Here is a 13,302-nt window from a genome sequence, read left to right as displayed (position 1 = left end):
GGAGGAGGAAGGGAGAGAGAGAGAAACAGAGAGAGAGAGACAGAGAGAGAGAGATACAGAGAGAGAGAGAGAGAGAGAGAGAGAGAGAGAGAGAGAGACTGAACTGAGACCATAAAAGAAAGAACAAAGAGGTAGAAAAATGGAGCTAAGTGGTTAATGATTTAAAAGAAAAGAAATAGGGATTAGTCATGTAATTTCATATAGGGACTCCCTTTGATCAGTGCAAGTCAGCATTTTTTCCCAATCTATAATCTAAGAGAGTTGATTTGATCTAGGTCTTTCTGGCTTAAGGGTTAACTTTCTATCCACTAGATTTAAGGGGAATTTAAAAATCGGGAGAAGGAAAATGCAAAGGTCTGAATAAAAGCTACCAAGGATTGATTGAACTAATCCATAAATCACTGTATGGACTCCACAGACAAAAGTCTCACAAGCTCCTAATAAGTCAGTTGATGTCTTTTGTGGGAGGGATAAAAAAGTGAGGAATTGTGGGAATGGGGAAAGGGTAAGTAAGCAATGTCAGAGACGAAGTCCTCCCAAAGTTCATAGGTGAACAATGAAAAGGATTATTAATTCTCCAGTCTTTCAATAAGTGTAGAGAGCTGTGACAGAATGTGGTAAAAGTAGAAACTTGGAATGTGCAAGTAAAAGAGTGAAAATCTCCTGGGAAAGGAAAAGGAAGGATATCATTAAAACTAGTCCCATGGGAGAGGAGTTGTAAGAGACAGATAACTTATAATAGGTTTTATTTAGGGAGAAATTTGCACATTATGAAACTAACTTCTTTGAGAAAAGGGATTTTATCCCATACCAGGAGAGGATATGTGTAAGTTCCTAAAGTCAGTCAGTCCCCAAAGAGTGAACAAAAACAGAGGAATCACAACATGTTTTGAGGACTGGAGCCTGATCATAGTTAGGAAAGAAAGTTCGAACTAACTGGAAATTAGTGACTCAGACAATTCCCAATTCTCAACAAAGAATCCATTTAAAATTTATTCCTTCATCACTTAATATTACCAAGAGTGAGAAATGGTAGAAAATGGGGAGGATGGGGTTAAGTGCTACAAATATCATGGCATAGAAATTAAAGAAGGAAATGAAATTTAATACTTCAGAACTTCTACCTTTCTGAGGAGAGGGCAACTAGGTGGCACAATGGCTGCAGCACTGAAACTGGACTCTGGAAGACCTGAGTTCCCATATGGCCTCAGAAACTAACTAGTTGTATGACCTTATCCAAGTCACTTAAGCTCTGTTTGTTTCTGTTTCCTCATCTTGCAAATTTCAAGTTCCTGCTTTTGTCAAATTCTGCCACAGCCCTCCACTCTTATTGATAATAATATCACCTCCCTCCTAGGGTTATTGTGAATATCAAATGAGAAAAATAATGGCACATGGCAAGCACTATGTAAATGTTAACTATGATTAAGATTATTAGGGGTACAGAAAGAATAAAGAAAGGTATAACACATGGATCAGAGAGAATAATAATACGAGTATGGAAGAGAAATAATGAGAAAGACATAGGAAAGGAAAACTTCTTAAGAAAGGGCACCACAAAAGAATGCTACTGAAAAAAGGGGCTGAGGTGGGGAATGAAAATTTTCTTTTTTTGTTTGTTTGTTTTTTGCTTTTTGGAGGGGGGAGAGAAGGGCAGTTGAGGTTAAGTGACTTGCCCAGGGCTGGGAATGAAGATTTTCAACATGCTTAAGTGAACAGTGATAGGGAAGAGACAAAAGAACATTTAAACGAATATAGAAAAATATAGGATTTAAAAGGGAATTGAGATTAAAAACATTATAAAAGTAACAATTGGAGAAAAATGGAAGTCTATCATTACCTAAAATGTTGAATGGGTTAAAAATATAATGAAACAAACAAGAGTGACAGAATAAAAAAAATGCAACAATTCTTTCTAAAGGAAACATAAAGTCACAAACAGAATGAAATGAAAAACTAGAATAAGATTATGAATTAGATGGTTCCAACAAAGCAGGAGTTATAATCACATAAAACAATAATAATAATCAATTATTTAATTATTAATTACAATAATAATCAGACAAAACAATAACAAGAATTCACAATACGAAGAGAGAGAAATCGGGGTAATAGATTATATTTCAAGGTATCATTGGCAATGAAATAATATCAATACTGAACATGCACACAGACACACACACATACGCCAAATGTTGCAAAGACAATTGACAAGAAGATGACCAGAGAGTGAAGTGAAACATTCACCTAAATATATTGAACGACTGAGGCAACACCTGACCAGTAGAGCAGGGATGCAGGAAAGGAATTGCTGGGTCTAAAGATTAGGTCCTCCAGAGCATGGTTTTGGCCTGGGTGGCAAGGCAGCTGGGAGAAGATTTTTACATAACAAAATAGTAAGTAATAGAGGAAACATAGATTTTAAAAAAGGATATGAATGTTGACTTAATAAAGATGTTGAATGATGAGTGGGTTGAAGAAAAGTTGATAACATCAGCTAAAAACTGTTTGAAAGAGAATGAAACAATATACCATAATTTTTGGGATGCAAGTAAAGAAATGCTCAATGGAAAAGTTTTATCTTTGAAGATACAAATTGACAAGATAGAAAAGAGATTAATGAACTGAATATACAATAAAAAACAGCAAATAAACAAATAAATCCAACAAAAACAAGCATAAAAGTGAAAATCTTGAACATGGTAAATATGTATAAAATGGAAAATAAAATGCCATAGAAATGAATAAACTAAAAGTTCAATCTTAGCAAAAATTCGTCAGATTGATAAACTATATAAACTAAACTAGCATTTATGAAAGGGGGAAGGAGAAGGTTGGTTAGGACACCCCAGCCAGACCAATTTGTTTAATGTCTACTCTAGTTCATGAGATCCCAGAATGGACAAGTAACAAGATGTTTTATATTTTGAGTGGTATGCATAGAAGCGCTGATGCCCTATTATCCTTTCATAAAATATGAAGAAGTTTTCTTTAATGAATTGGAAAGCAGCTTGCTTTTGACTTGAGAATGGCCAAATCCCTGATGACTTTAAGACACTAGCATTCTGGTCCTGCATTCAGAGAATTGGGGAGTAAGAGAGTCAGTAGGATTAGAAGAACCTAAGGCCCTAATCCTACTCCTAGAGTTAGAAGTGTCACTCTTGGCAGAAGAAAAGAGAGGCAGGGAAAGGAGAATAAGTGAGTTATCTTGGCATTTGGGAGTTAGGCAAGAGAGAGTAGAAGACCCAGTGAGCCAAGCTGAGTGATGCTGTGTTGAGGAGGGAAGTTGAATGAGATGACACACAAAAGGAAAGGACATTGGGGTCCTTCAGTGACCAATGTGTAAGCTACATAGCCACATATGTTCATTTGTGTGTAAGTCTCCCTACCAGTATAGTATAACAGTATGTGCCTACTTTTTCTTTGATGTTTTGTTTATTTGTGGGAGAGTATGTCCCTGGTTTGTGGGATGGAGAGAGAGAATATTTTATAGATACTGTTCTAAGTACTCCATCCTGGCACGTGTTAAACATTGGGCACCCAGCCTCTAACCTTTGAGTGCTAAACTCTAGAGAGTTCTAGAGAGAATGTTACATTGACAAAATGGGAGAAAAAATCAAATTATTAGAATAATGTACCAGGTGGAATAATTAAAAACAGAAAAAAATAATTATAAGAGAATACTATAAAGAATTATATGCTATAAATACTGAGAATTTAAAAGAAACTGCAAATTTAAAAAATTAAATTAGGCTTAAGTTAAAAATCACACCATGTATTACAATAAGCTAATATGGATAGAATTCTCAAATATGATATTATAACATCATAAAAAACAATTTAGAAAAGAAAAAGATTAGGTACCTTTCACAATTGTGGGTAGGGACATAATTCTTGGCCAAACAAGGGATAAAAACAGAGGTGAGCTGGTAAATGTTTAACAACTGGCTCTCTGAAAAAAAAGATATGTAAACATACATACATACATACATATATATGTATGTATACAACTGTAACATTTTTAAATTTTTAAAGTTTGATCAGAATTTTAAATATTTTCCTATTACTTTCTTAACAATTTACTACATCAACAAAATTCACAACAAAATTGATTTGTCAATTCCAATAAATGCTCACACTAAAAAATTTACACTTGACTTTTAAAAGTTGACTCCACTATATCATGAATAGGAGAGATAATAAAACATAGCAGAGTAAATTTTTATTACCAAAAAACCCCCAACTTTTCACAAAACAATATCAGTGCATCCGGAATAAGATAAGAACCCAAGATAGGTTACCTGTCCATTCTGGGGTAGAATGGACAGCAAGATAGGAAGTAAAATTATTATTATGCCCATTTTAGAGAGGAGGAAATTTATTCTATAAAAGACTGAATGCTTTAAACCTGGTCACAAAACTGTTAATACTTTCTTTATCACCCTAATTAGAAATTATTAAACCTTCTTATTATATGTTATTAATATGCTGTTGGTATGCATTATTCTGTACTTTTTATAACATAGTATTGCACATGTGTGTATTCTGGATTGTAAGGTCCATAGTGTTTGTATTTAACTATGCAAATGTCTTTGTTTCTTTTAAAAATGTTAGTTGCTTGTATTTAACACCCATTTTAAAAATTGAGTTCCAAATTCTCTCCCTCCTGCCCCTCCCCCACCCATTGAGAAGGCAAGATATGTGATATCATTTATACATATTGAAATTATGCAAAACATTTCCATATTAACTATCTTGCAAAAAAGCAACAAAAATGAAAAAAGTAAAACAATTAGACTTCGATCTGTATTTAGATTTCATCAGTTCCGCCCTGGATTAGATAGCATTTTTGATCATAAATCCTTAAGAATTATCTTGTACCATTTTATTGAACAGAATGACTAAGTCTCTACTCACAACTGATTTTCAAATAATATGGCTTTTACTGCATACAATGTTCTTCTGGTTCTGTTCACTTCACTTTGCATCAGTTCATATAAATTTTCCTGAAAGCATCCTGCTTGTCATTTTTTTTATAGCACAATAATATTCCATCACAATCATCTTCCATGACTTGTTCAGCATTCCTTCAACTTCCAATTTTTGCCACCACAAAAAGAGATGCTATAAAATTTTTGTACAAAAGAAGTCCTATTCCATTTTCCTTGATCTCTTTGGGATGTAGGCCTAGTAGTGGTTTTGATGGGTCAAAAGGTAAGCATAGCTTGATTGTCCTTTGGTCATAGTTCCAAATTGCTCAGCAGAATGGTTGAACAAGTTCACATCTCCACCAAAGTGCTTTAGTGTCATATTTTTTCTACATCCCTTCCAAAAATTGTCATTTACCTTTTCTGTCATGTTAGCCAATGTGATAGGTGTGAGGTGGTACCACCAAGTTTGCACAGAGATTTTCAAAGATTAGGCATTTAATAAAAGGTCATTGAAAGAACAAATGGTTAGGTAGCACAATGAATATAGCACTGGCCCTGGAGTCAGGAGGACCTGGGTTCAGATCTGGCCTCAGACACTTTACACAAAAAATAGCCCTGTGACCTTAGGCAAGTCACTTAACCCCAATTGCCCTACAAAAAGCAAAAAGAAAAGAACAAACAAACAGACGAATGTGGCAGAACCAAGACTTGAACCTTGATTTGCTGTTTCCAAGTGTTCTGTCTACTATAATATGATTTAAGGCACTTAGGGAAAAGGCATGCATTCTTCCTTTGAAGGAACTCATAATCTAGTAGATGAGATATGACATCATTATCATCATCATCATCATCATTTTAACTAGCATTTCTATCATCATTTAAGGTTTGCAAAGTGTTTTACAAATATCTTAATTTGTCCTCACAAAAACCCTGGGAGGCAGGTGCTATTATTATCCACATTTTCTAGTTTAAGTCACTGAGGTGGTCAAAGGTTAAGTGATTTTCTTAGGCTCAAACAACTAATAAATGTCTAAGACTGGATTTGAATTCAAGTCTTCCTGATTACAGGTCCAGTGTTCTATTTACTGTGCCACCTACCTGTTAACACGAATACAAATAATTGAAGTAAATGATATATTGTTTTAAGTGCAAAAGAAGTCTGACTTGTTTTGAGAGTGCTGAGGAGATAGAAATCTCTTCTTCATCACCGATAAGTGAAGTTTTCATATAAGATTCATTTGTTATTTTCCTAGGGTAGCTATAACTAACAGTTTGAAATGATGAAGAGAAAGCTTGTCTTGGAATCAGTAAGACTTTAATTCAGGTCCTGCCTGTGACATATTCTGACTGTGTGAACTTGGGAAAATGATCTAACTTTTAAATGTTTCAGTAAAGCTCCAAATACTATAAGTTGCAGTCTCAGAGGATTGCTAACCTACAATTTTTTTTTTTTAGGTAGATGGGGTCTATTACTTAGGAGATTCCTACATAAGTAAAACGAAAGGTTCTATTTAAACACACACACACATATACCTCACAACAAACAACTACAACTATTCTCTACTGTGAGTCAAATATACTTGATAATTTTTTCCAAGTATACCATTAATGGACACTCACAGCAAAACTCACCTTGAGATTTAGTATTCTAGAGATGATCACAAAATGTCTTCTCCTGTAGCTAAGCAAAGCCATACTGTTTTAATATCACCCTTACTAGTGTTGGATTCTCTGAGTATTTAGTGACATACTCAATAGGAACCTTTCATTAGAAGAGATTTCACAAATCTTGGGGTCACATCAAAGATGGAAACACTTAATATATCAAATAGATTTGTGACTTCCCTTGGAGAATTCTTGTGACATAAATCAGTAAATGGATTGCAGTCATGCAGACACTTATTTTTCGACTTTCAAACATAGGTAAGTGAAGTCATGTATTATGAATATTCAATTTCAAATGAAAGCATATAAAAATAATTGAACAAAGGTCTTTAAATTTGTGTTAGGTCATAAATTTGTAAGAAATACACTGGAATCAGATTTGAATTTTTTTCATGGGACCATCAACAACATTATACCTTCATTTTTATAATATCACAGAAGCTTAATCCTTTAAAAATGAATGTTATCTGTAAATTATTATAATTCGTGAAAATACCACATTAGAGTATAATATCCAAGGAATTTTAGTGGAAGAAAAAATTTTGTGCAATGATGCTAGTTTTTTGTTTTTATATGTGTGTCTGTGGTTCTTTGGTGTTGATGTTACTAAATTATGATTTAGATATGTCCTTTGAGTTGATTATCCAGAAGTGATGACCAGTTTGTAATGAGCCAACCACCCATTTCCATCAGGTTTTCAGTGATTCAGTTGATGATCATGAAATAACGTGAAGCTAAATATAACACAAAAAGATTTAAGCTTCAGCTTTTTGGATCTCGTCAAAATACTATATTAAATAATCAGGTTTATCCGTCACCACAGTTGTAGTTAGAGTAGTAGTTTATTTGATAACTATTCTTCTGAATATAATGCAGCTCTGTTTTTTCCTCCATATCATATATTTCATAGACCCATGTGGAAAAAGATGCCCATATGAAGATATAGCCATTTATTACTTTATTTTAAATATTTTATTTTCCCCAATTACATATTGAAACAATTTTTTACCATTTTTTAAAATTTTGAGTTCCAAATTCTATTCCTACATTCTTTCCTTCCATCCCCTCCCTCTTCCTTCAGACAATAAATAATTTAGCGTAGGTTTTATATGTTCAATCACATAAAACGATTTCCTAATTAGTAATATTTTTACAAGATTTGAACAACAAAAAACAATGAAAGTAAGAAAGTGAAAATAGTATGATTCTGTTTGTATTCAGATAATATGAGTTCTTTCTCTGGTGGTGGATAGCATGTTTTTTTTTTTTTCATGAAGCTTTTGGGATTGTCCTAGATCATTTTATTGCTGACAATACCTAAGTCATTCACAGTTCTTCATTGTACAAAATTGCTTTTAATGTGTACCACATTCTCTTGGCTCTGCTCACTTCTCTTTGCATCAATTCATGAAAGTTTTCCCAGGTTTTTCTCAAATCAATCTGTCTGTCATTTTTTATAGCACAATAATGTTCCATCACTATCATATACCATAACTTGTTCAGCCATGCTCCACTTGATGGGTGTCCCCTCAATTTCCAATTCTTTGCCACTACAATAATAAATATTTTTGTACAACTAGGTCCTTTTTTCCTTTTTTCATCTCTTCAGGATATAGAACTGGTAGTGGTATTGATGGATGAAAGAGTATGCACAGTTTTATATTCCTTGGGGTAGAGTTCCAAAATTGTTCTCCAGCATTGTCGGATCAGTTAGCAACTCTACCAACAGTGAATTGGTGTCCTACTTTTTCCACATCCCCTCCAATATTTATGATTTTCCTTTCTTCTCATATTAGCCAAACAGATAAGTGTGAGATGTTACCTCAGAGTTCTTGCATTTCTTTAATCAATAGTGAATTAGAATATTTTTTTTTTAGTTTTGTTTGTCTGCACACGGTTTTTTTAATCCAATGCTTTATTAACTTTTAGTTTACATGATTCATTTCCGCAAGCTTTTGAGTTACAAATTTTCTCCCAGTATTTCCCCCTACCCAACACTCCAAAATAGCGATCCCACTGGATATCCCCTCCTCCAATCTGGTCTCTCCCATAACTCCTCAGACTTTCTAGTAGGGCACGGTGGATCTCTATGCCCCAGTGCCTGTATATCTTATTTCCCAGTTACATGCAAAATAATATTAATAATAGTATATATATATATATATATATGTATATATATATATATATTTAACAATTGATTTTAAAACTTTGAATTCCAGATTCATTCCCTTCCTTCCTTGTCACTCACCCTTATTGGGAAGATAAGAAATTCAATATAGGTTTTACATGTGTAGCTATGCAAAACATTTCCATAGTGGATATATTGTAAAGGACTGACTATATTTCCCTCCCTCCTATCCCACCTCCCACGTGTTCTATTCTCTACTTTGATCCTGTCCCTTTTCAAATGCGGGTGCTTCTAACTTCCCTCCCCCCAGTCTGCCCTCCCTTCCATCATCCCCCTTCTCATCCCCTTCCCCTGTACTCTCCTATAGGGTTAGATACCCTATTTAGTGTGTATTTCATTCCCTCCTTAAGCTAAAATCAATGAAAATAAGTTTGGTCCATTCCCTTTTGCATTCCTGTTCTTCCCCTCCACTGTAACCATTTTCCCTTGCCTCTTCTATATGAGATAGTTTACCCCATGCTCTCTTTCCCCATCTCCTCTCATTATATTCCTCTTTCACCTCTTAATTTCCCTTTTTAAGTATTATCCCTTCCTATTCACTTGGTCCTGTACCCTCTATGTATACTTGTACACATATATACACACATTCACATATGTATTCATATGCCTATACTTATATTTGTGTGTGTATCTGTGTGTGTGTACATTTCTATTCCCTTCAACTATTCTTATACTGAGCAAAGTTTCATAAGTTATAATTATCATTTTTTTCCATGTAGGATGTAAATAGTTCAACTTTGGTAAGTTCCTTATGATTTCTTTTCCCTGTTTACCTTCTCATGCTTCTCTTGCTTCTTGTATCTGAATGTCAAATTTTCTATTCAACTCTGGTTTTTCCATCAAGAATGCCTGAAAGTCCTCTATTACACTGAATGACCATATTTTCCCCTGAAAAATGATACTCAGTTTTGCTGTGGCGGTGATTCTGTTTTAATCCCAGCTCCTTTGACCTCCAGAATACCATTTTCCAAGCTCTTCGATCCCTCAGTGTAGAAGCTGCCAGATCCTCTGTTATCCTGATCGTGTTTCCACAATATTAAAATTGTTTCTTCCTCACTGCTTGTAATATTTTCTCCTTGATCTGGGAATTCTGGAAACTGGCTATAATATTCCTAGGATTATTCTTTTTGGGATCATTTTCAGGAGGTGATTGGTGGATTATTTCAACCTCTATTTTGCCTTCTGATTCTAAAACATCAGGGAAAATTTCCTTGAGAATTTCTTGAAGGATGATTTCTAGGTTATTTTTTTTGATCATGGCTTTCAGGTAGTCCAATAATTTTTAAGTTATCTCTCCTGCATCTATTTTCCAGGTCAGTGGTTTTTCCAATTTTCTCCTATTTTTTCATTTGTTTGGATCTGTCTAATACTATCTTGATTTCTCATAAAGTCACTAGCTTCCATTTCCTCCAATCTAATTCTGAAGGAATGATTGTCTTCACTGAGCTTTTGAGATTCTTTTTCCATCTGCCAAGTTCGACTTTTTAAGGCATTCTTCTCTTCATTGCCTTTTTGAGACTCTTTTGCCATTTGAGTTAGTCTATTTTGAAGGTGTTATTTTCTTCAGTTAGGTTGTTGACTCTCATTTCATAATTTTCTTGCATCATTCTCATTTCTCTTCCTAATTTTTCCTCTGCTTCTCTTATTAGATTTTCAAAATCCTTCTTAAGGTCCTCTATGGCCTGTAACCAGTTCATATTTTTCTTGGAAGTTTTTGGTGCAGGACTTCTGATTTCACTGTCTTCCTTCTGTTCCATGCTTTGATCCTTTTTGTTCCCATAATAGGTGTGTAAAGTTGGGTTGCTCTGTTTGCTTTGCTTCCTTTGCCTGCACATGTTGCCACTCAATTACTTGACTTTGGGCTTTTTGCCACAGTAGGTCTCTGTTATCAGACAATGGAGCTTCGTACCAAATGCTGGGGTTTCTCAGCTGCCTAATGTACTAGTTGGGTGCCCTCTCTGAAGCCTCCACATGCTCTGGCAAGCTGGTCACACACCCCAGGACCTCTACCCTAGACTTCAATCCATATCCAAGCAAGTTAAAGCAAGAACGATTACCCCTCAGACTGGTTGCTTTGTCCCTCTAAAATCTGCAGGTCAGGAGCTGAAGCTTCCTTTTGGCTGTGGCTGCCCAGGTTCCACACCTTAGCCGCTTCTCCCTGTAGGGGATAAAGGCCTACTGCACTCCCAAACCAACAGAAAGGTTCCCAGACCCCTGCAACAACAGCACTGTCCTTCACCAGTGGACAGTATTCACTCTCTGTCTGCAGAACAGTCTCAGGAGCGCTGAACCAACAGCCATGTTCCAGGACTTCCTCAACAACAGGACTGTGTTTCACCAGTGAACAAACCTGGCAAAGCAACATCAAAACAGACAGACAAAGTACCAGCAAAACAGCCATGTCTCCCTTGGCAGCTCCAGGGGCAGGTCTCAAAAGTCCAGGGTAATTCAAAGTGGCCTTCAGCAATCCTCTCAGTCTCTCTCTGCCTCCACGAGGGTGCTGCTTCCAAAAAGTTCTTCTGCCTCTCTCTTGTGTCTCTCCAAATCTACATCACCAGCTCCTCCAAGTTCAGCACTCTCTTTTCACGTCAACAAGTCCATACCACAAGTGGGATTAACAAGCTCTGGGTTTTAACACAATCAAACCAAAAATCAAGCCAATACAGGGGAATCTTTAAATGCCATTACTATTACAGTCTGCCAACCTCAGAATTGATTTGTTCTCTCATAGCATATTGGATTTTATATGTTGAAGCTGCTTCTTGACTATAACAATTTCCTCAGCTTTGGATTCAATCTCGTCCTTTGGACTTAAAAATACTTATATGCCCTTCATAGTAAGGTTCCTGTGTCTATTGACCAATAGACTAACTGTATGTTTCAGAACTTTAAGTCCTGGCTTATTTTGGCATTCCTTTTCCTACTGCCCTCTAAACAAGCAAAACAAAATTAGTATGACATCTCAAAGGGATGAATACTTTCTCTTTGGTCACAAGACTCACTAATAAATGTTGAAGACATAGTGGAGGGTTAGAGAATATTAAAGGATAAGACGTCTTCTCTTACAAAAGAAAATAATTACATTCCTCACTCCAAAATCCATGATTTTATTGTTGTTTAGAACTTCAATGTAGGTAGAACTTCTACCTACTAAACAATTAAAAATCTTGGACAGTTTCGTGGTGACATTTTGTGCAGGGTCACACAGTTAAGGTGTATTAGAGGGAGGACTTGAATGCTGGTCTTCCTAACTGGGATTCTGTCTCACTATGCATTATTCCACACTGCCTCTGTGAATTAGATTACTTCTTATAAAACATACTGAGGAAATTCTCAGGTCACCAAGGAAATACTTTCTATATTATACTTTCTCCTCACCCATCTGTTTCCAATTTCTTCAGGTTAGAAAAATGCTAAAAGTAGAGTCAAAACACTAATTACTCTTAGAATTAGACTGACTCTGTTACCAGTTATGAAGTTTGTGAACAGAGGAGAATTTAGTAAAATTAAAAAATATCACTTTAGTAAAGAAATATTTAAATTCAGGACTAATTTCCTTAATTATTTAAAGAAGTCTTTTATAGAATATGGCTAAAATCACAAGAATATATATATATATATACTTTAAGTGAAGAAAATAATCTTTGTTGTAATAGTTATGCTAATTATCATGTCAAAATATGAATATCACTGTAAGGAAAATTAAGTACTCAGAATACTAAGACATCAATGGAATACATTTCCAGAATTATGCCACTGGCTGAAATGTTTATAAATTATTTTATAGTCTACTAGTTAATTCATCATCTCTACTTGAATTTCTACATAAGTGGATGATGTCTGCTCTTAGAAATATAATACCATTTAAACTGTTTCAGAAGTTAAACAAAAGCTATTTTTTTAATTATGTAAAAATTTCCACAAATCCTAGTTCTTGGCAGAATGTTCACTCTTCTCTTGCTCACATGATTGTCATTGAACACAGTCATATTTAAGCTGAAAAGGATAAATAAGCACCATAAAGAGGAAATTGCAGGCCAATATTTGAGTAGATGGTAATATAGCTTCCCCATACTTCAAATAAGTCCACCTTTCCATGCCTAGGTTTTAGGAAATTCTACAAAATCCCTTTATTCCCTCAAGAGTAGGAATATCAGGAGATTCCTCCATCAGAAAACTAAAGCAAATAAAATAAGGATAATAAGGAAATGAGCAATGAAAGAAAAAAAACCTTAATAATATGGAGAAATTCTATCGAAAACGAGAATCCCAAGATAAAATTTCACAATAAAATGGTATTTCTGCAATAACCACAACTAGGCTCACAAAAAGAGAATGAATTAAAGAAGCCTCAGAGATTTTGTAATGAGTAAGAGAGGAGAAATAAAAAGAAGATATAAAGAATAAAATTAAAATTCAATGAGATTCTCAAAAGGGAAACAGATGGCACAACAGAAGTTTAAAATACATAGGAAAGGAAAACTGGAAAATAGTATGGCAGAAACTGGGCATACACCA

The sequence above is a fragment of the Petaurus breviceps genome, unplaced genomic scaffold (assembly GCF_028583685.1).
Source record: "Petaurus breviceps papuanus isolate PSGF00001 unplaced genomic scaffold, PetGlider_PUasm1.0 126, whole genome shotgun sequence".
In the NCBI taxonomy this organism is placed as follows: domain Eukaryota; kingdom Metazoa; phylum Chordata; class Mammalia; order Diprotodontia; family Petauridae; genus Petaurus; species Petaurus breviceps.
The sequence above is the reverse complement of the archived record's forward strand: the minus strand, read 5'-3'. Positions refer to the sequence as shown.